This window comes from Panthera pardus, unplaced genomic scaffold, assembly GCF_024362965.1.
Source record: "Panthera pardus isolate Hobbes unplaced genomic scaffold, ASM2436296v1 HiC_scaffold_10, whole genome shotgun sequence".
In the NCBI taxonomy this organism is placed as follows: domain Eukaryota; kingdom Metazoa; phylum Chordata; class Mammalia; order Carnivora; family Felidae; genus Panthera; species Panthera pardus.
In genome coordinates this window covers 39,536,345-39,561,756 of record NW_026526655.1, presented here as the reverse complement: position 1 = coordinate 39,561,756, position 25,412 = coordinate 39,536,345, and the positions used below count along the sequence as shown (strand labels likewise).

Below are 25,412 nucleotides of genomic sequence, written 5' to 3'. Positions count from 1 at the left end.
CAATTTTTTGCCTTATTTTGAGAAATATAGTTATTTTCATTAAAATTATTATTTATATTAATATGTAATGGGTTTATTATTTTGATTTTTAAATTAATATATTTATTTTTTATTTTCTAAAATGGTAAATATTGGTAGACACAAGTCACATAAATGCACTTGGCTTTAAGAGTATAAAAGGATCCTGAAACCAAAATGTTTGAAAGCCACCTAGTTTAGACCAATCAAAGATTTACCATTTGGGGCTTAGCTACAGCCTCCCCCGTATACAAGATTTTACGTTGTCTCAATAACAAGGTAGTTAATGGCTTGATTAGAAAGCAATGATCTACCATAGTTAAGCTGAAGGAGAATTTTCCCAGGGCCATGTGGCAATCAGCAAACTGTGACCTATCATTCAGAAATGTTGGCAAAGGGTTCTCAGGTCTCAGGGACAGGGACCTCATACTGCAATGCTCTGGGCTGTCAGATTCTAGGGGAAGGCTTTCTTTAGTGTGGCACCTGAATGGCTCAGTCAGTTAAGCGTCCAACTCATTTTCAGCTCAGGTCATGATCTCATGGGTTCGTGGGCTCAAGCCCGTGTAGGGCCTAAGCCTGCTTAGGATTCTCTTTCTCTACCTCTCTGTCTGTCTCTCAAAATAAATAAAATAAACTTAAAAAAAAAAAACAAACTAACTCCATATAGGAAATGGACAGAGGAAATTAGTTGCCTTTCATGCCCATTGGAAATCACCCTGCATCTCTGCTCTGGCCCCCCAGAAGAGTCGTGTTCCTTGTCCCAAGATGGGGATGCCTGTTTCTTTCTCAAGGAACATGAAACAATGACATTCCACATCACTGTCTCATACCAGAACTGGAGATCTTAGCTGTACCTGGGCATATCTCCAATCTCCACAAGTCAGCCAAGGCTGTTTTGATTGATGAATTGGTTAGTTATTCAAAAAAGTTAATGCATTGAGAGTAAAGGAAGCAGGTAGAAATAGAATCAAACAATATTTGTATGAAACCAGAGAGGATGATGGTAAAGAAAACAGTCCTTGAATATATGCTACGCTGTCATAGATCATTGGGGGAAATCATAATGCTCTTAGCCATGACTGAGGACACAACAGGAGCCACAGAACTAGGGTTTAAAAAGAGGGTTTATCCTTTGAATATATTGACTTTAATGTTCCTGAAAGTCTGTTGGTAGAAATATGTACTAAGCAGTTGGAAATATGGTCTGACCTTTAAAAGAGAGATTGGGCTTAGAATTACAGATCTTGGAATGTTCAACATGAAGATCACAGTTGAAGTTGTAGGAATTGTTAAGATTTCTTTCCCCTGGACAGATAAAGTGATAAGACCAGGCAGTCAAAGGTAGAAATTTTGGGGGTGGCTCAGTTGGTAGTGTGTGCAACTCTCAATATCAGGGTCATGAATTCAAGACCTTATTTTAAAGACTTTGTTTTTATGTAATCTCTACCTCCAACGTGGGGCTCGAACTCATGACTCCAAGATCAAGCAAGGGATGCATGCTCTTCTGACTGAGCCAGCCAGGCATCCCTACTACAGCCTTAGATATATAGAAAAATTGTAGACAGTGCAGAGAGTTCTTATATACCCAATGTTATATACCTAGTTTCTCCTGTGAGCATCTTACATTGATATGTTATTTTTGTTACAATGAACCAATATTGATATGCTATTATTAACTAAAGTCCATAGCTTATTCAGATTTCCTTAGTTTTTGCCTAATGTCTTTTTTCTGTCCTAAAATCCCATCCAGGTTGCCACATTACACTTAGTTGTCCCATCTTCCTAGGCTCCTTTCGGTTGTGACAGTTTCTCAAGTTTTCCTTGTTTTTGAAGACCGTGACAGTTCGGGGAGTATCAGATATTTTGGAGAATGATCCTGATGTTTTTCTCATGATTACACTGGGGTTGTGAATTTTAGGGAGGAAGACCACAGAGGTAAAGTGTTACTTTAGCCACATTATATCAAAGGAACATTCTATCAACATAATTTATCACTGTTGATGTTGACCTCGATCACCTGGCTGAGTTGGCATTTGACCAAGTCTCCCCATCCCACTTTCCATACTGTGCTCTTGGAAAGGAAGCCATATGTATACCACACTCACGGTGGGGAGTTATGCCCTCCTTCCTTGAAGACAGAGTTTCTACATAAATTATTTGGAATTTTTCTGCATGGGATATTTGTCTGTTCTCCTTCACTTTAAAATCTATGCATTCATTTATATCAATATGGACTCTTCGATATTTATTTTATCCTTTAGGTTGTAATTCAAAAATGCGTTTATTTTGTTCAAAATGTTCCAGCTTTAGCGATTGTAGGTGATTTCAGGGGCTTCTGTGTCTGTTTCATATAGCCCTGTTCAACAATGACTTTTGAGATAGCCATTTCACCAGTGTGGTGGACACAGTATAACAGTGTGTTGAGAGGTAAATAAATAGTAAGGCAGTGGAGCAGGAAAACAGATACATAGTGCCTCGAATCAAGGTGAGGCCTAATACTTGTCTTTACAAGTCTTCAAGACATTTTAATACCCTAAAAACACAGATAGATGAAAGTCCTGGCTATCCTAAAGTGTTAAAAAACACCCAGAGTAGTTAAATTGGATGAACATTGAAGACGCCACTTAAAATTTCTATCTGATGAGACTGAGAAAATAGTTACTGTCTGTTCTTACTGCTTTTATATTTGCTGAACCCTAATTTTTTCTTTTAACAGAGAGTAGTGTGGTAAATGTTAATTATAATGTGGGTATGCCAGAATTTCTGATGTACTCCAAACTTCTCCAAATGCCAGCAGTGCAGGATTACAGAGAAAATAACTTGATTTTAGGTCTCATTGAAATTCTTGCAAAGACTTGATCTTCAGAAATGCTATAAAAATGTTTTCCAACAAATAGGTAATATTTCTCACAGTGAATATCTTCTAGCAGTAAAGGAATTTAAAAATATTTAGAAGACAAAAGTTGTGTTCTTTTTGTTTTCTGATCATTTCCTCATTTTAATTGACTGATGAAGTTTAAAATTTTACAGGTGACAGAAGAAGCAAGAGAGGGTTGGGAGGTGTTGGTTGATAGGGTTTGGATAGCTTAAGGACAAAGAGAGAATATTAATTCATAACTTCCCGCACACATATTATTTTCAGTCCTGTTTCATACTTCGGGTCCAGAGAAGTCATTTCCAGCAGCCCTTCGACCAGTATTTACTCTATATCTACTTTGCACCATGCAATGTGCTTGAATCCAAGGACGCTGCATTGAATAAGTCACGATTCTGCTCACAAGAAGTCAGTGAGTGTAGAAGGATAGGAGAGGACAGGAGTATAGTGAGGATAGGAGACCCGGTGGGGGGGGGGGGGATAGAAAAAGAAACCACACAAGTTTAGCACATGCAAGCTATGTGCTGTGCGTGCAAGCGCGTAGAAGGCACAGCTAACCCAGAATTGGTTTGGGAAAGGAAAAGGGTGGGGAACCTCCTCATAGTGATAACTAAACTAAATCCTGAAGGACAAGGATGAGGTAATCGGATGAAAGAAGGGGAGTGGGTACAGAGGAGAAGTGCACTTTAAGCAAGGAAAAGTGTAACATTTAAGGGAGTAACAAGTCTTTTGGGATGGGCAGATCTAGATCATAGAGTTCTAGAGCTGCATTGTCCAGGAGAAGTACGATGCAAACCATCTCTGGAATTTTAAAAACTTCAGTAGTCACATTAAGAAAGTAGAAAGAATCAGGGCATCTGGGTGGCTCAGTTGGTTAAGCGCCCGACGTCAGCTCAGGTCATGATTTCACCGTTGGTGAGTTCGAGCCCTGCTTAGGGCTCTGTGCTGACAGCTCAGAGCCTGGAGCCTGCCTCAGATTCTTTGTCTCTCTTTCTCTGCCCCTTCCCCACTGTCACGCTGTCTCCCTCTCGTTCTCTCTCTCTCAAAATAAATAAACATTAAAAAAATTTAAAAAAAGAAAGTAGGATGAATCAAGTTATATTACTTTTAGTAATGTTTTAGACTAATATATTTAAAAATGTATCCTCTCAGCATCTAATCAATATGAAAGGTCATTTAATTTTTTTTAAACTTTTTTTAGGTTTATTTATTTTGAAAGAAAGAGAGTGTGAGTGGAGGAGGGGCAGAGAGAGAGGGAGAGAGAGAGAATCCCAAGCAAGCCTCGTGCTGTCAGCACAAATCCCGATGTGTGGCTCCATCCCACGAACTATCAGATCATGACTTAAGCTGAAATCAAGAGTCAGGCGCTTAACCGCCTGAGCCACTCGGGCACCCCAATATGAAAGGTTATTAATGAGACATTCTTACATTTATTTTTACCAGCATTTGAGAAAGCTAATGTGTGAATTACACTCAGAGCATGTCTTAAATTGGACTAGCCACATTTCAAGTACTCAATAGCCACTTGTGACTAGTGGCCACTCTATTGGACAGTATAGCTGTGGAGTGAAGTGATGAGAGATAAATCTGCAGAGATAATATGGGGGCAGATTAAGTAGGATATGGTTTGTCAGTGAAATTATTTCACCCAAGGGTGATGGGAAGCTTTGAAAGTTTATGAGCGGGAGTAATCGGATCAAATTAGTGATGACTGCCACTTCCCTTGTGGGGAGTGGATTGGAGGTGGGCTTGACCAGAAGCCAATATATGAGTTTTAGGCAATCTATGATAATATCTTACCTAGGGAATGACTTGAGTGTGGTAAGAAGTAGGAGTCAAGAGTCATAATGGGAGAGTGAATGGAGAGGAGACAGGAGCAGCTACCTCACTTTTGTTCCCCACCCCCCTGCCCCACCTTGGGAGGACGGTACAACCATTTTGAGAACTAGGGGAAACAAGGGGAAGGATGGCAGGATTGGGAGACAGTGTTCAGTCTGGGGCATCTCTAATTCTGAGAGTTGCCTGTGAGACATCACATGGAATGTTGGCATCTGAAAACGGAGATAGATGTCACCAACATATAAATAGTAACTGAAGCCATGGGGTTAGGTAGTATCACCCAAAGTGAGTGTGTAAAACGGGAATTCTAAATCCTGAATTTTTTCTAAGAATTAACTGGGAGATAATTTAAAAATGCATATTTTGGTCTCCATCCCCGAGATGCTGGGTTACGTCACACTAGGGTGACGTTGGAAATTGCATCTTCAGTAAGAACCATTAGAGTCTCTCATGCTGATGCAAGTGATACTTAAAACACTCTTTACAAACACTGGTGTAGAGTGATAAATAAGAAACTGCCTACATTTATGGAAGTTTAGAGGACAAAGCCCTTGAAGAAGATAGGAACCACTAGAGAGGTTAATGAACAATCAGAAGAATGCTATTTGCTATTAAAATGGAGAGGGAACCAGGTGCTTACCCGGAGGGGATTGAAGTTCCAGGTGGGACAGTAGGCACCACTTTACTTGGTGGGTCAGTCAGCCTGGGAAAAAGGAACCACCCTTTAGCTATTTCTTAAGCTGTGTGTCCTGGGCATATCTTCTCAACCTACCACCGAACCCATCAAATTCCCTGAGTATTTGAAGGAGGAAGTGGTTAATCATCTCAAAAGGAGCAGAGAAATCAAATAGAATACCAGTTGGAAGTGAGCACTGAGTTTAGTACCTAAGGTCATTGGTGAGCACTTGGATGGCCCGATAGGGATGGAAGCCCAATTTCAATAGATGAACCGATAAAGTGGGTTGAGTCAATGTATAAAAGGAGTCTTTTTGGAAACCTTACCTATAAAAGGGAGGAAAACAAAAGCAGTGTGCATAAATGGATGTTAGCTTAAGAAACAGTAAGAGATACATGCCTTTCTTCTGACTCTGTCCATCCTTGTTGGCATTTCTATTGTGTGGGTTGATTCATACCGTAAAGCCATGGGATTTCTGTCGATGCTTCATAGAATGTAGTTATTAAATAATACTGTGATTATACATTCAAATATTGATATATATAATCATACATATCAATCAGTCAAATGATATTCAGTCATACTGTCACCTCTTCTACTAACTATTGGAATGAATAAACCATTTTGCAGAATAACTGTAGCCAGTTACTGACAGTTTGAAAGAAGTGCCAACCTATGACAGGTTAGGACTGGATGCGGGAAACAAAAGAAAAGAAAGCAGAAGCCTGAACCTGAATTTCTCAGTTTCCGTCCTACCTGTCCTCGACCAGCCAGTCATGCATCTTTGGCAGAGCCTGCCCCCCCCAGTCCCAAACTGGTGAGATTCTAGAATCACTCAACCATGGTTAGTCCACAAGGCAGTTCATCTATCTCTGATAAACAAGAGCCTCTCAGAACTTCACTGTTGCAGTCATTTTGTGTTAGTGGTTGCCGCCCGCCTCCTCCTCCACACCGTACGGGTTAATTTAGAACGGACTGATTACCAGTCACCAAGCTTATTCTTTAACAATGTTGAATATCGGTTTAAATGGTGCACAAATGCAGTAGATATTTAAAACATGCTTTGTTTCCAGTATGAATGTGGAGAGTTACAGAGTATAAAATTCAAACCAAATGAAGTATAAATAGGAGTGTCAGAGCTTCATTTCTAAACATAGCTGAAAGTTCAATTGGGTTAGATGCAGATTAGTGATTTTTTGTTTGTTTATTTCTACCAAACAGGGTGGGTCTATTTTGGAATGAAGCCCAATAATTTAAAAGACACATTTGTATCACTTTCATGGTGTGCACAGTTTGCCTCACACATGACCAGTCTAACTGCTTCAAAAAAGTGCCAGGCAGGGGTATGACAGCATCATCTTGGCTGATGTCACTACTGAAATATTTTGGTTATCTCGGAATGGCTCCAGCTACAACACTGTTATTCTACATTTGAAGTTGTTATACAAAAACAGAAAAAAGTGACTACTTCTGAATCATTTGCAAAATTACATTTAAAAACTCTAGAATTATAAAATCATGTATGTGCTATAATTTGTTCTAATTCCTTGAACATTACAGAGACAAGGTAAGTATTATTTGCTTAATTTGCTTTTATTACAATGTTTTATTTTTTACTGTTATTGTGGAGTTTTTAAAACACAAAAGCGGAGAAACAGTAAAATGAGCACCCATATAACCATCATCCACTTTAGCAATTCATATATGAGTAGTCTTGAATCACCTATATACTCCCACTGGATTATTTTAAAGCAAATCTTAGACATCTTATTGCATCCATAAATATGTCAGTGTATATATCTCTTGGGGTGCCTGGGTGGCTCAGTTGGTTAAGCATCCAACTCTTGATTTCGGCTCAGGTCGTGATCTCATGGCTTTTTGAGTTTGAGCCCCATAGTAGGCTCTGAGCTGTCCCTGTAGCTGGGGATTCTCTCTCTCTCTCTCTCTCTCTCTCTCTGCCCTTCCCCTGTTCACACACACACTCTCTCTCTCTCTCTCAAAATAAAAAAACGTTAAAAAATTTTTTTAAAAATAAATAAAAGATACGTTTTTTAACGTTTTATTTATTTTTGAGACAGAGAGAGACATAGCATGAACGGGGGAGGGGCAGAGAGAGAGGGAGACACAGAATCGGAAGCAGGCTCCAGACTCTGAGCCATCAGCCCAGAGCCCGACGCGGGGCTCGAACTCACGGACCGTGAGATCGTGACCTGAGCCGAAGTCGGATGCTTAACCGACTGAACCACCCAGGCGCCCCCAGACTCTTCTTTTAAGCACAATACTATTATCATGCATTAAAAAATAATTCCTTACTATTAAAAATCTCCTGATTATCTCATACTTGTTTTTATAACTGGATTCTTCAAATTAGGAAAGAAACAGGCTTCCATATTGAAATACTGTATTTTTAATGTTTATTTAGCTATAAATTCTAGACAAGAATACTTGAAACGCTTCAAACGCATTTCAAAACACATTCGTTGGTAGATACTAATTAGGAACATAATTGAAAAGAGATTATTTCCTAAGTGATCATTATAGTTTCCAACTTGATCTTCATTTCAGTAGCAGAAATAACACCTGGCCTGAGACGGGCACTGGAGCCCTCTGACCCACTTTAATGTCACACACACAGATTTCCTTTTAGGCTTTCTGACCTTGACTTTCAAGCTTTGGTCAAAGTCCTAATGGACATAATTACATATTGGATCTAGTACTTAATTAATAGGAGCCAATCTCTACAATTTAGTCTCTGAACTAAATTGAACAAACTCCCCAGGGCTTTAACAGAGCAAAATAAGTTGGAAATTTACATGGTTCTCTTGGTACCTGATTTCCATTTCCTACTCCCCCTTTTTAAACTATATAGCTGTAAAAGCAAAATTAGAACATAAAAGATGATACAGATAATTCATAACATTTCTCTTTGATGATATACCAAAGGTGCAAATATCTTCCAAGTGTGATTCCCCTATAATAAAAGTTTTTTGAAAGAAAACAAAGTATCTCTCCTGAAGAGTTTGGTTATTTTGCAATCAGTATCAACTGAAAGGGTGAGCATACATTCCATTTACATTTGCAACATTGCTAATAAATCAGGTATCCTAACATAAAAGTCTAAAGAACTGAAAAATAGGAAGAGGCTCATATTAGAACCATACTCAAAAGCAGCCACTCTATTTCATGCAAATTCTAGAGAGTTCAAGTAAAGAGTAATAGTCACACAGGGATACACACAATTCATCATAAACATATTTATAATGTGTGGACTCTCCACCCTTAGAGGATGGAAGGCTTTCTTTAGAACTCATATTCTGGGTCTCTCAGGACATAGCTCCCACACAAGTTAGAACTGGAGAACACGTGGCTTTAGTATGCCCAATGTAGAAGCCTCCGTTTACTTGGGTCTTGAGAGAGCTAGGGAAGTGTGAATGGATGGGATTTGGTCTTGGACTTGAATAAGCCTGGCAGTGCCATTCTAGTAATTCAGCTACTGCTATCTTTACAGCATCAGAAAAATATTTTTGTTGGCAAAAACAATTTGGTCCTTAGTTTATTACCACAGGATTTGAGACTTTAGCAAGTACATTTTCTTCTCTCTCTTTCTGTTTCACACATGCAACACACACACACACACACACACACACACACACACACACACACACACAAGTGATAGTGTGATAGTTTAGTGGTTTAAGATCAAGGGGCTTTCAGCTTGGACTGTGGGTTTGAACTTTAGCAAGTCCCCAGCTGGGCAAGTTATAGACCTTCTCTGCAGCTATTTTCTTATCAGCAAAATGGGTATAATGAGAGTACATAGGGTTGTTTTGAGGATTAAGTTAGAAAATGTATGTAAAACACTTAGGTAAGTTCTGACACCCAGTAAATATTCAATAGCTGTTCATTAGTAGTGGTAGTAACAGTATTAGGATAGAGGAATTAAAAAATGCTGATACCTTCCCCAAATGCCACCACTATTAATGCAGTTTACAAACTACTTCTATGTGTTTATTTCTCCAAACATAGCATCTCATTATGTGTCCTTTATTATGCTATACCTGGCAGTCCGCTCATTCAGAACAGAGTCATTCAAGGCACTTATGTTGGGACTTGAGTGGACTTTTTTGTTAATGACAACTCCCATGGCCCTTTGTCTTTAGTTAACTCTGGTTAGGGACAAAACACAGTTAAAGACACACAGAGAAGCGGGGGGGGGGGGGGGGAGCAATGGGGAGAAGGGAGACAGTCATTTTAAAATTGATTAGAACTATTAAGGAAAGGAATAGTATGTAATGAGAGAATCATGGTAAGTTAGTACAGGGAAGAGGGTTGTTGAGATAGAGAAGCCTTCTTTGAGAACGTGAAATCTAAAGGATGAGAGAGTTTCAGGTAATCCAGATTATCCTTTTTAGCTGTAGAACATTCTACTTTATAAATACATTGTGAAAATTACTTTTTTTTTTTTTTAAGAAAAACAAATTTCCAATCAGATGCCATTAATGCTGGACAACCAACAGTGATACTCTGTTGTAGGCAGTATTTTTTGACATTCTACTGTCGTCCATCCTAACAACCTTTTGTTAGGTAATTGATGATAATGGTGATAGGGACCATACTGTTGCTTCGGTTATACGTTATTAGATCTCAAGGATATTGCAAAGCATTTTGCCTATATTATCTCATTACCTGTATTAGTTCATTTAATCTTAAAAAGCAACTCTGGAGCACTTTGGGTTGAATATGGCAGATGGAACATAACATTATCTTTTCCTCCTCAACTAAAAGTCATACACAAAAAAAGAAATAACAAAGATACAGCTGTAAAGACAGAGAAGGAAATGGGCAAGAGTAATAAACAGTTTGAAAGGTAGAAAGGAAATAGTGAACTATTTCCTTAGACAATTTAGCCCTTGGGGATGGGAATGGTAGGACGAAGGATGCCTGTTGGGTCTAGCATGCCAGAAACACTTGAATTGCAAGCACTGGGCCCTTATGAAAAAGGAAGTGAATGGTAAGCCTGGAAACCAGGGGGTGTTTGAAAATCTATGTAAGGAGCAGACTCTCTGATCTCCCAGATTATGAGTGTGCATATTTAAGAGAGTTAAATACTAACTTCCTTATTGAAAGTCAATAGCAGATGCCTCAAATTGATGAAGTGGCAGGATAAGCATATTATTGTAAAATATGGAGGTAAATCCCTAGAGAAAAGCTCAGATAATGGAGGGCTTTGTTCTGGGAGGTAGAATACACTGCTGTTTGTATTCTACATTAATTTTTTTTAAATTTTTTAAAATGCTTTTTATTTATTTTGAGACAGAGAGAGACAGAGGGTGAGCAGGGGAGGGGCAGAGAGAGGGAGACACAGAATCCGAAGCAGGCTCCAGGCTCCGAGCTGTCAGCACAAAGCCTGATGTGGCGCTCGAACCCACAGACTGTGAGATCATGCCCTGAGCCGAAGTCGGACGCTTAACTGACTGAGCCACCCAGGCGCCCCTACATTAATTTTTTTTTTAATTGTGGTTAAATATAGGTAACAAAATATATCATTTTAGCCATTTTTAAGGTCTAATACTCAAAGAGTACATGAAGCTGAATCCATTAAACAATTCCACTCTTTTCTTGCATCTAGAAATGAGGTTTTCTTAGCATCTAAGGTAAAATAAAATGGAATGGATTTAATCATTATATTTGTTTTTGTTGTGGTAAAATATACATAGAATTTGCCATTTTAACCATTCTTAAGTACATCGCGTTAAGGACATTCACAGTGTTGTGCAGCCAGCATCACAACCCGTTTCCAAAATTGTTTCATCATCCCAGGTAGACACTGTACCCATTAAACATGAACTCCCTCTTCTCTTCCTCACCCCATCCCCCCACCCCAGTACGTGGTGACCTCTGTTCTAGTACTTTCTGTGTCTATGAATTGCGTCTTTCCTAGGTGTCTCATAGCAGTGGAATCATAAAATATTTGGTTTTGTGTCTGACCTACTTCACTTAGCATAATGTTTTCATGATTCATTCATATTGTAGCATGTATTTCTTCCTATTGAAATTTAAAGCTAATGTTAATGTATTACTTTAAAAAATAGTAAAACAAACAAAACCCTGCAAAATACTGCTCAATTTTTAGGTATTGAAAATGCAGCTGAATGATCAGGTTTAAGAAGGGCCTTTCACGGCCACAGCTAGCAAGTTAATGGAGTTGGGGTTCCAGTTTGATTCTATCTCTACGATGCTTATTAAATCAGCAAGACTTCTTTATCCATGATTACTTCACACATGGATTATTGCTATAACAGCTTCCTAATACATTAGTTTTCTATTTCTGCTGTGACATGTTACTTCCAACTTGGCGGCTTAGGACAATACAGATTTATTGTTTTACAGTTTGTAGGTCAGAGGTCTGACATGGGTCTCGCTGGGCCACATTCCTTCTGGAGAGACCCATTTCCCTGCCTTTTCCAGCTTCTAGAGGCCACCCATATTCCTCAGCTTGTGACTTTCTTTCTGTAGCAACATTGCATCACTCTGACCATGCTTGCACAGTCACATGGTCCTCTGACTTACCTGTCTCCATCTACTTGTGTGATTAAATTGAGCCTGCCTGGCTAATTTGGGATCATCTCCCCATCTCAAGGTCAGCTAATTAGCAACCTAATTCTATCCCCAATCTCTACTTTGCTATGAAAACTAACATATTCACAGGTTGCAGAGATTAGAACATGGATATCATTTGCAGGGGTGGGGGGAGGCATATTCTGCCTATCAAACGAATCATACTTGCTACTTCCTTCTTACCTGTGGTCGTGGCACTTGCTGGTTTAAAATTCTTCAGCAGCTCTTAATGCCTTCGGGGTAGCATTCAAACTCTTCTGTATGGTACACAAAAACCCTGCTTACTGGCCCTGTCTCATCTCTTCCAACACCCCATGTCAAAAACACGCATCAACACCACGGGTTTCAGTTCCCGGTTGAGAACCACACTATTACTCATTTCATTCTTCTGCTTGCATTTCTCTGTCCTCTGTTTCATTACTTGGCTGTTTCCTACTAATCCTTAGGTCAGACCTTGGATGTCACTTCCTTTCTGAAGGCATTTTTGCTTTTGTTGCCACGGCAACCCATACCTATCTCCAATATAGCACTTTCCATACTGTACTGAAATTGCCTCCTTCGTTATCTCCTTGACTGGATTGTAAGCTTCTGAAGGGCAAGAATTCTATTTTGTTTGCCCTTATTTCCCAGCTACTTGACAGAGTGGCTTGCAACATAAAAGGAGCACAGAATTTTGCTTGAAGATATTTCCAACCCTTAATTAACACTTACCTCTTTTTTCCAAGTCTCCAAGGGAGGCTTGCAGAGGATAGAGATTCATCTAAGGACTGGAGTGAGTGTTTAATCCCCTAAGTGAATTTCACTTTAAATCTGCTGGGATATGTTTGCCTGCACCTGACCAATTCTTCATTGATGAGCAAGTTCATAGCTCACTTTTCCATGACTAATCAAAATTGTTAACATACACTTGATTCTGCTTAATTTTTAATATAACTTTACTGGTATAAATAAATACTTGAACAACTACATCAAATCACCATAAAGAGGGGAAAGCTTTTCAACTAAATGTATAACCAGATTGGCTAATTAACTTTCTAATTTAAGAGACTGTGGAATAAACATCTCCCTTGGAATTGATTCAAGCTAGTCAAGCTGAAAGATAAAGCAGAAAAGAACAAATGTTCACATTATAAGTATCTTGAAACGTTTTTATTCTATGCTTTATTCCATTTAAAATTTCCATTGACCTGCCACATTTATAGACTGAAAAGCCACCAGTTTAAGGTTCTACAGATTTTTTTTTTAATTACCAACTTTTGCAGAGAAACTAATATAGATAACCTCACAAAAATAAGAGGCAAGGTAATGTAAGGGCTAAGAGCATAGCCTCCGGAGCCACACTGGTTGCACTGGAGTCCTGGGTCTGCCACATGCTCTGTAACCACCTTGATTTCTTCATCTGTGAAATGGGCATAATCATATTTACCTTGCAGGGCTATACAGGGTTAAAAGAAGTTATCATATTTAATTAATCAACACATTTTAAACTATACATCTTCATGTATTTAGGGTGGGAAGAAAGACACTGAAAACTAATTCCCTAGAGAAAGCAACTGTCACTGTAATTGGAATGAAACCTGAGTGTGAGGAAATCCTTGGAAGCTGTAGGTGAGATCATCTATAAGGAAGCAAGCCAAGCATAGTGGGTTCTTAATTATTGGGCACTGCCAGAATCATTCCTCAAAAAACAGTAGGGAATATCTAGAACTGCCCTACAGATGTGAAATGGTAACAAGAGGTGGTGTACGGGATTCTGTGAAAAATGCAAAAGTGACTTATTCTAGTAAAAACATAATTTGAGCTGTACTTAGAAATAGTGCAGGGAAAATCTGGAAATCCCTACAAGCTACTCCTGTTTTGACAATTCATTTATTGTCTTCCCTAATGTTTAGAATTTAGTTGCATTCCTGCTGTCAAACTTAATAAATGAAGATAAGCAATATTTGTTAAGCTAAACCAAATTATCTTGATTTTAAAAGATGTATTTGATTGGTTTCATAAATGTCAGGTGTGAAATGGGTCTCATTATTAATTGTCTTGGAATCTCTAGGCAAGATTTGAAATATGCTCTCTTGTGATGACATTTTAAATGAACTTTAAAAATGAGTTTATTAAGTTTAACCAGTTAAACAAATGAACCTGCTTTAAAAAATATTTGCATGGTAACTTACTGTTAATTCAGTTCCATGTTGATAATTTTCTTTAAAGCGTAACCATCGCCAAATCCTCTTCAAATTTGCAATATTCATGTGGATTATTTATGTTGCTCTTTTTATTCCTTTGGACTGGGAGTGAAGATTTGGAAAGTTGATTTTTTGCTGTGCTTTCAGAGTTCTAAAGGATCCAAAACGGCTGCCTCTTGGCATCTAGGCCCCCAAGCTTGGTACAAACTTACCAAACCTACTGTTTTCCTTCATCTTAGGATTTTCTGAGTGAACAAGACGGGCTAGGAGCAAGATTAAGAAGATGGGAATTTGTCTAGTTTTCCTTTTGTCCTTTTGTACCACATTACCCTTGGGAAACCAGATGATCATGTTTCCTCTCTCTTAAAACTTCCTCTTCAGAGAAGATAGGAAAAAAATACACCCTCACGGCAGTATAAACAATAAAATAGTGGTAACTTCCTTCAGGGTCAAAGTCCCTTTGGTTTCAAGACCCGGGAATAAAGTTCTAAATGTGGAATCCCAGGGATCGGTGAGCACAATAGACTAGGTCTGGGACAAGAAGTCTTCCTGGTACCATGTGCGCAAATGTGTGATGTGCCTGGTACCCTGGTTCCAGCTGCGATCTTCTTCCTTTCATTCATTCATTCTTCCTAGTGGTTCTTCCTATTTCTCCTAGGCTAGGTCTCATTCCTATTTTCGAAAGCACTTGCCATGGCAAATCAGAAGCTTTAAGCCTCTCCCTTATTGTCTTTCTTCCTGTCTAATACTAAAGGCCTTTTGTTTGTATTGCAATGAACTGAAACTGAAGGATCTAACTCGGCTAATGATAGCATCCTCTAGGGAAATGATATAAAAACTGACTTTTCTACTGGGGGAGGGGTGTTGTTTCAACTGTTTCATTTCTCCAATCTAGTTTCGTTTGTGCAGGTCACCTGAAACTCATTTTATTGGATAAGCCTACCAACTTAAAATGGTCTCACCTGACAGGGACATCAGTCAAATCTTGCTCACCGGGGTGGGATTGGTTCCTTTTTCCCTTTGTGTACCCTCCTCAAAGTGATGGGCTCTGTGGAAGAGGATGGCCGTGTCAGTTACATGAGTGTTGCTCATTAGAAATGGCTACAAGGATAGCTATGCTCCTACAATGAGCACTTCCCTGTAGATTCTCACAGTCTATCTTAATTTTGGGAATGGAGAGTCTTTTTTTTTTTTAATGTTTATTTATTTTTGAGAGAGGGGGGCGGGCAGGGAGGGAGGGAGGGGCAGAGTGAAAGGGAGAGAGAATCCTAAGCAGGCTCTGCACTGTCAGCGCAGAGCCTGGTACAGGACTCGAACCTACCAACCGTGAGATCATGACCTGAGCCAATATCAAGAGTTGGTTGCTTAACAGACTGAGCCACCCAGGTGCCCCAGGAATGGCGAGTCTTTAGATGAGATGTCAGAGACATAATTTCTCAGGGGATCAGGAAAAGACTGCCCCACAGATTCCACTTCCCATCCTGACCCTGGGTTTGACATGTTAGATGTCACAGAGTGCCTTAGGTCTTAAGGAACAAAAAGGGGCATGCCCTTTACATTTCTCTGGCTTCGGATCTGGAGCAGGGGCCTCTATCTCCAAGCTGAAATACATAGTCTCCAAACGTGAGTAGACAGTTGTTAATTTTGAGGCCTAGGTTTAGAACATAGTCCTGATTACTTCTTTTTCATTCGTGAACACTTGTTTCTGGTACTTTGTACCGCCTACCTGAGGGCTGTACATCTGTATAATTTAGTCTTACAGGTTCTCTTTCCTCAAGGCATAACCCTGTCTGAACCAAACTTGTTTGGACATGTGAAAATTGAGAGTTTAAACTGAACATGAATATAAGTAGTTTTCTTTATCTTTGGTTATTACTAAACTTAATTCATGGAGAGAACAATTGTTTGAAAGGTCTGATGTCTTAGAACTGGTTATGTTCTTTACACATTTAATTACAAGTTCTTAACTTTGTTGTTGATAGTCACTGTTTTCCCCTTTACTAGAGGGAAACCAAGTTTATGTCACAAACTTCCTTCAGTCACAACTAAAGATGGAGGTATGATGTGTGGTTCTTATTTTCTCTCTTTATTGCAGCTCTTTTTTCTTTTTTCACTTATTTTGAGAGACAGGACTAGTCAGGGAGAGGCAGAGAGAGAGAGAGAGAGAGAGAGAGAGAGAGAGAGAGAGAGAGAATCCCAAGTAGGCTCCAAGCTGCCAGGTTGAGCCCGATGCGGGGATCAAACTACAAACCATGAGATCATGAGCCGAGCCCAAGTCAGGAGTCAGAAGCTTAACTGATGGAGCCACCCAGGTGCCTTATAGCTAGCTGGTTCTTTTCTAATCCTCTGAGGGGCAAAAAGTGCCATCGGATTTATTATATCATGCCTCACAAAGGTAGGTTGGTCATGCTTAAAATTTTAGATGAAATGAAATTGTGCTTGCAGCAGTGTGAATAAGCAAAACAAATGAGAGGTAAACCATTTACACGTAATTCGTAATTCGGTACTCTGTCTTCCTCCCCAGGCTTTTGCAAATCATCTACACGGTTTTTATAGTTCAGGTGAGCTTCTTAATGAATCAAATGAGGTAGATAGAAAAAAGTAACCTTTTTAGAAAGTTCTGATTCTAAAATATTAGAAATCTCTTACCCTGACACATTCCTTGTATATAAAATGGACAGAAATAAAACCTACATTATAGTGATATTTTTGTAGCACTCTCCATTGTTTAACTCAGCGGGTGATTTTGGAGTAGGCCTTCAACTCATTTGCTGAGATTCCTTTTCCCAGTAGGAAAAGTAATATACTAGTTTGCAGCTCATTTACTGAACGTAGTAATTTTACTCTAAGCCCTGCCCTACTCAGAGTGGGTATACTTGATCATATATGAATGTTTGGGTAAGTGTATAGAAGTGGGAGTAGCCATGGTCTATTTTCAAGTAGGTTTATCCTACAGTTTTATGCAGGTATATTTATAATATGTAACAATTAGTAACCGAACCAATTAGAATGGAAGTCTTTGATAACAGGCTGTCCTGTAGGTTTCCTGCTTAGCCAGGTCTTAACCCGTTCATTCCTGAAATGTGGGAGGTCTGGAGAGTCCTGGGAGAAAGGGCTGGTACAGGTACAGGCCATAGGGGAACTGGACTCAGAGCTGTGGCTGTTGAACAACTTGTATGGAGGTATCTGAATACATGATGAATCAGTTCAGCTGCACTTGTGTGAACCAGCTGAACAGTAGCCTTATATAACTAGAAAGCAGCGTGGGTACCCTAAAATATAAGGAATGTAAGTACTGTATTTTATTGATATTTAGAAGAAAGACATTACATATATTGTAAAAGTGTTCATAGTAATGTGGTCAATAAAATAATTATGAGTCTTAAAACATAAGGGTAATTGGGAAGCTTTTAGTGTTCTTGACCTAAAAGATGTACTATACTGCTTTTATGAAATCTAAGGACTTAACTTCTGATTATATGAGATCTAAGGACTTCAGAATAAATTTAGACCAATTTTCTTAACCATGAATCTGAGGAAAATGGTCATTTTCTCCCAGCTAGTGACTATGGTAAGACTTGAAGCAAGGACTCAGACTTAATCTCTTCCCTACATCTCAGGACTTCTCCTGTCTGTGAAACTGGCACTAGTGGGGTCAATGGATTGGCTTTCCCCAGACAAGAAAAAAGGGATATAAGAAACTTAGTACCTTGGCAGTCAGTAGGTGTTTATTAAGCACCCAAAAGATCTTTGCAGAGATACAAAACAAAAAGAAAACCTTGCTTCACGGAGGTAAATATGCAGAATAGCAAGACATGTAGCCATACTAACTGGGTTTCAATTCCAATTCTCCTGTCTGTGATCTTAAGTCACTTAGCTTCCTGTGCCTCAGTTTCCTGGGGTGGGATAATAATGTCTACCTCACTGTGTTATGAGCATGAAATATATATGTAAAGCACTTAGTAACTGATCCATCGTAAGACTTGCTATTACTATTGATCACGGTTTTATGCACTCTGCTAGACATCAATAAAGCACCCCCAGAACTCATTCTATTAAACAGATCTGACTGGATGCAGAAACAGGCACACCAGACAGAATACAGATAAGCCTCACCATGAAGATTAAGTAACTGTAGGAAGCAGAGTAATAAAGCAAAGAGAAGGTGTCCAGAGCCACCTTTCAGGAAAATATGGGTTATGAATTGCTTAAGAAAAGGGGAGGAGACAATTCAGGTGGCAGGTATGCTGTGAGCAAAGGAATGGGAGCAAGAATGAGCACGAGGTAGGCAGGAGTCCGTGGAATTGCTTGGCTGGATCAGGAGTTTTTGCCGTTGGGTGTTAAGAAATAATCAGTGAATTAGGTAGTAGGAAGTGGTGGAAAAGCTTGGGAAGTTGCCAAAGTCTCAATAATTACTATAAGTGTTGGACATGCTCTCTGAACTCAACTTTTTCTTTGAGGTTTGAAAGGCCTGCAGGAAGTGCGCTTGAGAATAAATTGTGGGGTGGAGAGCGAACTATGCAAAAGGTCTTGCGCTTAGCGCTAAATACGAGTTCCCTTTTGCCCTAAGAGACCGAAAGGTTATTTTAACAAAGGGGAGGGGTTAAGTTAGTGTAGATGTTTAACTCACGTACAGATAAACATCTTAATTTATCGATCTGAAACCTTTTGGCTAAAGCGTTTGCGCTTACAGTTTCCATTACTCATCCGCCTCCCCAGGGCTGCAGCAACCGACATGCAAAACCGGGATAAAAAGCGAGTGGTAAAGGGCGCTCCACGCATGCGTTAGAAGCCGCCCCAACTCCCCCGCAGCGTCCTTTCTTGGAACAAAACTACCGCGGAGCCACGGGGCTCCGCAGTTTGCGTAGACTCGAATTTCCTACTGCTCGCTCTGCCCGTGTGGAATCCCGAGAGTGGTGCAGTTCCCCTCCGCAAGTTGCGTTGTCCGAAGTGAATGGCTGGGTGGTGCGTGTACGCCCAGAGCGTAGCACCCATAGGCGGACGGGGTGCGGCTGCGCAGGGACCTGAGTGGGCCTTGTACGCCGGTAGCGTAGGGTGGTGTCTGACGCGCGGGCCTCCGCGACGCAGTTAGCGCAGCTGGCTTTGGTGAATACACGATTTGGTGCAGCCGGGGTTTGGTACCGAGCGGAGAGGAGATGCACACGGCACTCGAGTGTGAGGTAACTATAAAACCCCGATTTGTTTACATTCCCTCCCCCAGAACCGGCCCCATGCGCGGCGGAGACTGCGAGTCCCGGGACGGCGGGGGGGTAGAAAGGGAGACGAGAACCGGGGAGTCCGGGCTGGGTCCCTCGGGGATCCGGGCGCTGCAGTCGGCGGCGGCGGCGGCGACGAGCCGGAGCAGAGCGCGCGGTGGGCTGCGCGTGGGGCGCCGCGGCTCCTCGTGTGCGCTCTGGACTGCCGCGGGGTTGGCGGCCGGGCAGCCTTCGTTCCGCGTGCGGGGCCCCGCGCCCGACCCAGCCTCCTGTTGAGGCCGGGGATTCGCGCGAGGAGTGGGGGAGTGACCGCTGGGCGGGCGAGCGGCGGTTGGGGGGCTGCGCGCGGGCGGCCCGGGGGCCGAGGATGGCGTTGCCAGAGGAGGCGGGGACCCTAAGGCCGGAGGGTGGGAGGATCCGCAGTCAGGCCTTAGGGGGACTTGCGGCGGCGACGAATGCCTCGATTTTTCCTGTCCCGTCCTCCCCTCCGGTGGGGTCGGGCGAGGAGCCCCCGGGATGGAGCCTGGGCGCCGCTGTTAGCTGGAGGCTAACGGACGGTGGCGCCTCTGCTCCTGCCGCGGGAGGCCTCGTGGAGGCTTTCCTCCCCCACCAACCGAAAAGCCGAGGCGGGACGCGGGGGAGTTAACATCGAAGCCGGCTGGGGTCCCCGGAGCTGAGGCCTTAGGGTGGGGCTGAAGCTGAGTCGGTGGGGGGAGGCCGGGTGGGCCCGAAGGCGGCGTGGCGGCCCGGGCTTTGTTCCCGAAAGCCCTGCGGCGAGAGCGAAGTGGTCCCGGCTGGGGAAGTGGTAGCAGAACCGCCGCGGCCCCCGCCTGGCTTAGGGGTCTGCTCGGCTCGCTTTTCCCTTGGGATCCCCGATCGCCCCAGCTAAGACGGGGCCCTGCGTGGGCGCGGGCGACGATGTGGAAAGTCTTCCCGTGGCTTGTGTAAAGCCCGGTTCACGTGGGAGCCTGTCCACATGGGCTGTCTTTTAGGAGTTGGGCGCGAGGAAGAAGTAATCAGCCACAGCAGCAGCCCTCCTCGGAAGGGTCGTTCGCTCAAGTCCCTGTAAAAGTGACATAAAGCACGTAGTTTTTTTAAAAGCACGTTGTATATACTGGTGGGGCGGTTTTTGTTTTGGTTTTGTTTTACTTTAATGTCTTTTACACTGTTGAGTGCTCTGGTTTTACCTTGAAATTGAGTCGTTCTCCATAGAGCAAAACTAGCATGTGACAGGTTTACGTAATTAAGAACAAATAATATACTGGAAAAGATGGAAATTTAGAATGTAGTTAATTGTAATGCACTGAAAATCTTAAGACTTTATGTACTTTTTTTTTTTAAGGGACTTTTCCTACAGATGTTGAGTATGAGTCACTTGTTCTAGATTTTGGGGGGTCCATACTAGACCACTCACATCCCTATACTCGCTGAATATTCCAGTAGGGAGAGAGAAAAAGTGTCAGTGACAAGTGGTATGAAGGAAATAAAACAATATACTGGAGGGATTTTTTTGTTTTGTTTTTTAATTGCTCGATTAGCCTCAGGATGATGATTTTTTAAATGTGGAGTATATAGGATTACAACAGAAACCAACTGTATTGAAATAATCAAAATATTAAATATGATGAAGTAATCCATGCTTTAGTAGAGCATTAAATAGGAAGAGTAGTTTCAGGTCTAAAGCCTAATTTTAAACTAGGACTCAGTGGTCTTTAAAGGACTTAATGTGTATGATTTTTTTTTTTTTGGATAAACTATCAGGTACTGCATTTACTGTGGTTTTGCCTGCATTCATAACTGAAATAACTAAATTTCAGAGATTAAGATGAGAATAGTATTTTTTTATCCAGATTCACAAAACAATATTATACACAGACTTCTGGTGAACACCCCTGTGCAGGAGTGACTTTGGTGCTACTTTAAAATAAGAGCTTCTCTTAAGAGGTGTCAAATCAGTAACTCGTGTGATGAGCTGTAATTGTTCTTCCCATTGCCAATTTATGTTCCACAGTTTACAAGCCAACATGTTTCTTCCCCTTTTTGAGCACCTGATTTTGAAGTACTTTTAGGAGGCTTCAAATTTGGTGTGCAAGTACTACTCTAGGGGTTTTTTTTTGTTTTTTGTTTTTTTAATGTTTTATTTTTGAGACAGAGACAGAGCATGAGCAGGGGAGGGGCAGAGAGAGGAGACACAGGCTCCAGGCTCTGAGCTGTCAGCACAGAGCCTGACACAGGGCTTGAACTAACTCACCACGAGATCATGACCCAAGCCTAAGTCAGATGCTTAACCTGCTGAGCCACCCAGGCGCCCCAAGGGTGTTTTGGTTTTTTTTTTTTTTTTTTAACTGATTTATGGAGAATAGGATATAGGTGTTAGAGCAAGGGAAATTATTATAAATTATTATTAAAGGGAATTTACTTTGCTATTCACCTCCCTCAAGCTTTAGCCAGTATTGGAAAGAATTTAAGGCTTTGGAGTGAGACTTAACGATTCAAAACTATGACCCATTATTAACTAGTTTGGTTACTTTGAGCAAGCTGCTTTATCATAATCTTTTATCTATGAACTTGTGCTGAAAAAACCTACCTCATGGGTTTACTGTGACCTTTATAAATGACATTATGAAACAAAGAGCTGCAGAAAAACTTAGTTCGTTTTAACTTCTTTTCTACATACAAATGTTTCAGTTTTGCATTAGTTGAAGGACTGCTTTATGTCTTTAACTCTGATAACTTGGTTACCCCCAGAATGAGATTTAATGGTCTCTACTGGGCTTTTGCCAAGGATAGTTACCCTATTGTTGTTGTTACTTATATGTAATAATCCATAGGTTTTTTTTTTTTCCTGCCTCTCAACATTTTTTTTTAGCTTACAATTACATGTGTACATCTTGTTTTCCCTGCCTGACTAAATTTCTGACTTGGGCACATATTCCATAACTTTCTGTCACATAGTGCTCATGACACGTTATTCAGTGAATGCAAAGTTTGCTTGTCAACCTCTTTAATCAAGTTTAAGATTTTAATTGAATGTAACAAAATTTAAACTTAGTATTAGTCCAAGGAAATATTTTGGATAAAAATGTCATTCCTGGTCTCTGTAGTGCCTACTTCAATGGAAATGCCATGGGTTTTGCTTTTATCAAAAGGACATCAACACGAGTGCATTTTTTTTTTTTTTGTCATTAGTGCATTTTAAATTGATACAAGATAAATTACCCGGTAGAAACTGGAAGTATAGGTATTCAAAACAGAAAGCTATCCTTTTTCCTTTATAACAAATTTTATAACCCTATAAAGTCATCTCTCATTATACTATAATTCTCATTAAAAATATACTAACTTTAGCTTGGAGTTGACGTTAGAAGAATGCCCAGGCTGTCCCAACAGCTTGATGCTGCCGCCTAGTGTTTGATTTCCCTTGAAGTTTTCTTGAGCTTAGCTTCTTCACCTTCATCTTCTGAAATAAGATCTATTTAATTTAGAATTAGATTCCTTAGTGCTGGATTGTATGCAGACTACAGTGGGATTTCCTCCACCTGGTTAGTGTTGCTAATAAGATGGGCATGGTCATTTTGAATTGGTTAACTTGATTGCTTTTAGCTGCTAGTTTTACAAGAATGCAGCAAGTTTTGGGTGGAGGTAAAACTGTATAATGTCAAGTTTCCCTGCAAAAATAAATGTGATATTTTTTAAAAAACAGGAGAAAGGTGTATGTTATAGGTGTATTTTTGAAGTTAGCTTTGTATATGAATAACAGCAATTTTATTCGTCTAATCTGGGTTTATGGTGTGAAAAGTAATAGAAAAATTTGTTTTCTGGCTTAATTTAGTCCCATTTAGCTTTGTACTGCCTTGACTGTACTGAAAATAAAATTTGAGAATATTAAACACATGGTGAGTGTTTTTTTTTAATTCAGGTTTATTTTGAACTATGATTTAGAATGATTTCTGAAAAATCTCAAGGATCTGTAATAACCACAACATTTCCTGTAGTCCTATAAGGTTTCAAATTAGACCAGTTACCAGTATTCTCAACTACATTTTTCTTTTTCATTAATTTCTGTTTATAAGTTCTTTGAGTTGACCATGCAGTGATTTTTGAATTTTTTCCAAAGTAAGCAAATGTATTCTCAATAAAAAAGTTACTACACACAGAATATTCAAAAATGTACTCAGGTATGAAGGCAATTTACAACTTAAATTGTGAGGTGTTAAATAACAACAGCATTGAAATTATTTCCAACTGTTTAAGAAACCATACTTAATGTTTAGACATGTTAAAACAATTCTATCAAATAGTGTCAAATTTTATTTTTCTATTAAAATGGTTTTTTTGGTTGATAATACAGGGATTGGATATTTAATAGGTTTTTAATACTTGATTTTTTCATGTTAAAAGATGTTATTAGGGGCACCTGGGTGGCTCCGTCTGTTGAGCGGCCAACATTGGCTCAGGTCATGATCTCGCGGTCCGTGAGTTCGAGCCCCGCGTCGGGTTCTGTGCTGACAGCTCGGAGCCTGGAGCCTGCTTCAGATTCTGTGTCTCCCTCTTTCTGATCCTCCTCTGCTCATGCTCTGTCTCCCTCTCTCAAAAATAAGTAAACATTTTGCTTCAGATTCTGTGTCTCCCTCTTTCTGATCCTCCTCTGCTCATGCTGTGTCTCCCTCTCTCAAAAATAAGTAAACATTAAAAAAAAATTAAAAAGATGTTATTAAAATGGAGTGGTGGTGGTGGGTGGCAGTGGTTACAGGTTATTAGTATAGGGATAAAACCTAACATATTCAAGTATTTAAATTATTTTAACTAAGAGTTAGTGGTAGATGATTTTATAATTAGCTAATTTTATGATTGTATTTTATAATTATTCATTATATTGTAGATCTTTTACTGCTGAAAGGGAGATAGGAAGTAATACTTGTCCTTGCATTAACATTTCTAACAGCCGTGTTTACACTTAATAATGTATACCCTACTTTTGGGGACCATCCATTCCATTCAAAAAAGAGGTTTTGGGGGATTAGAAAAGTAAATCAGAATGTTGTAGGAAGTATCTTTATCTTACTAACATAGTAAGATTATGTCATGGGACCAGAAATAATAAGAATTACTATGAACTACATATCGAAGAGTTATTTTTAATCCTGTAGTGATTAAGACTTGTCTGCCATTGATCACTTCAGTTTCTAGATTTATTTTCATTCATAAGAAATTAGGAAACCTAAATGGTCTTCAGTTGTAGTAATCATGAAGATGTATGTCCCACTGTCCCATTACTTTAATGTCTGTAAATAAAAAATAGTTTCAGTGCCCTCACACCCATAAGCTTTTTTCTGATTATTTCACTTTACATATTCTGTGAATTTTTGAGTTTTAAACTAGTGGTTTCCCCTACAGCTGTCTGCTGAATTTGTAATTTAAAAAAATGTATAGATTAAGTCAAGTGTCAACAAGCTATGGCTCATGCACCAAATTAGCCTGCTTTTGTAAATTAAAGATTATTGGAAAACAGCCTCTTCATTCACTTAACGTATTGTGTATGGCTGCTTTTGTGTCAAAATGGCAGAATCGTGTACTGAAGAGTCTGCACTGCCCGCAATACCTAAAATGTTAATTATTTGAATAGCTTTTTTAAGTCTGCCAGCCCCTGGATCCAGTTCTTAATATTGTGTAATTATTTGATGTGTTGCTGTTATTTAAAATAGTTAAATTTTCCTAGAACCTATGTGACTTAAAAACTGGTAGGAAGGCATTCGAATAGAAATTTGTAGGTAATGATGTGAGTTCTCATGTGTTTTTAACCTAAATAGTACAAATGCTTTTTGTTTCTTGTCCTTGCCATGTTTCCTCTATATGAGGATTAGCGCCTTTCTTATGTTTGGTGTTGGAATATGAAGCCTTTGGCCGTCAACCTTGGGTTACCACCTAATTCTGTCAACCATTTCTTAGGTAGCATCTCTTGCAGTTTACCTTCTCTAATTTAAAAG

At 40.0% G+C, this 25,412-nt stretch overlaps 1 protein-coding gene and 1 long non-coding RNA gene across 6 annotated transcripts in view; one reads left to right on the top strand and one right to left on the bottom strand.

The window, feature by feature from the left end:
* The window catches only part of SLC39A10 (solute carrier family 39 member 10), a 145,682-nt gene that overhangs the window by 58,602 nt on the left and 61,668 nt on the right, over positions 1–25,412 (top strand). The window contains exon 1 of one of the 5 annotated variants that reach the window (XM_019428312.2): positions 19,267–19,389. The exons of 3 other annotated variants lie outside the window; for them this stretch is intronic. The gene's annotated coding sequence lies outside the window, so the exon portion shown is untranslated. Of the gene's footprint in view, positions 1–19,266; positions 19,390–19,476; positions 19,583–25,412 lie in introns of those variants that run through there. One more of the 5 variants, XM_019428311.2, reaches the window with a different exon arrangement.
* On the bottom strand, positions 13,163–19,005 carry LOC109254417 (uncharacterized). The gene is made up of 3 exons (XR_002074794.2): positions 18,901–19,005; positions 15,172–15,257; positions 13,163–13,425 (listed from the first exon to the last, which is right to left on the bottom strand). It is a non-coding gene; the product is annotated as an uncharacterized LOC109254417 (long non-coding RNA).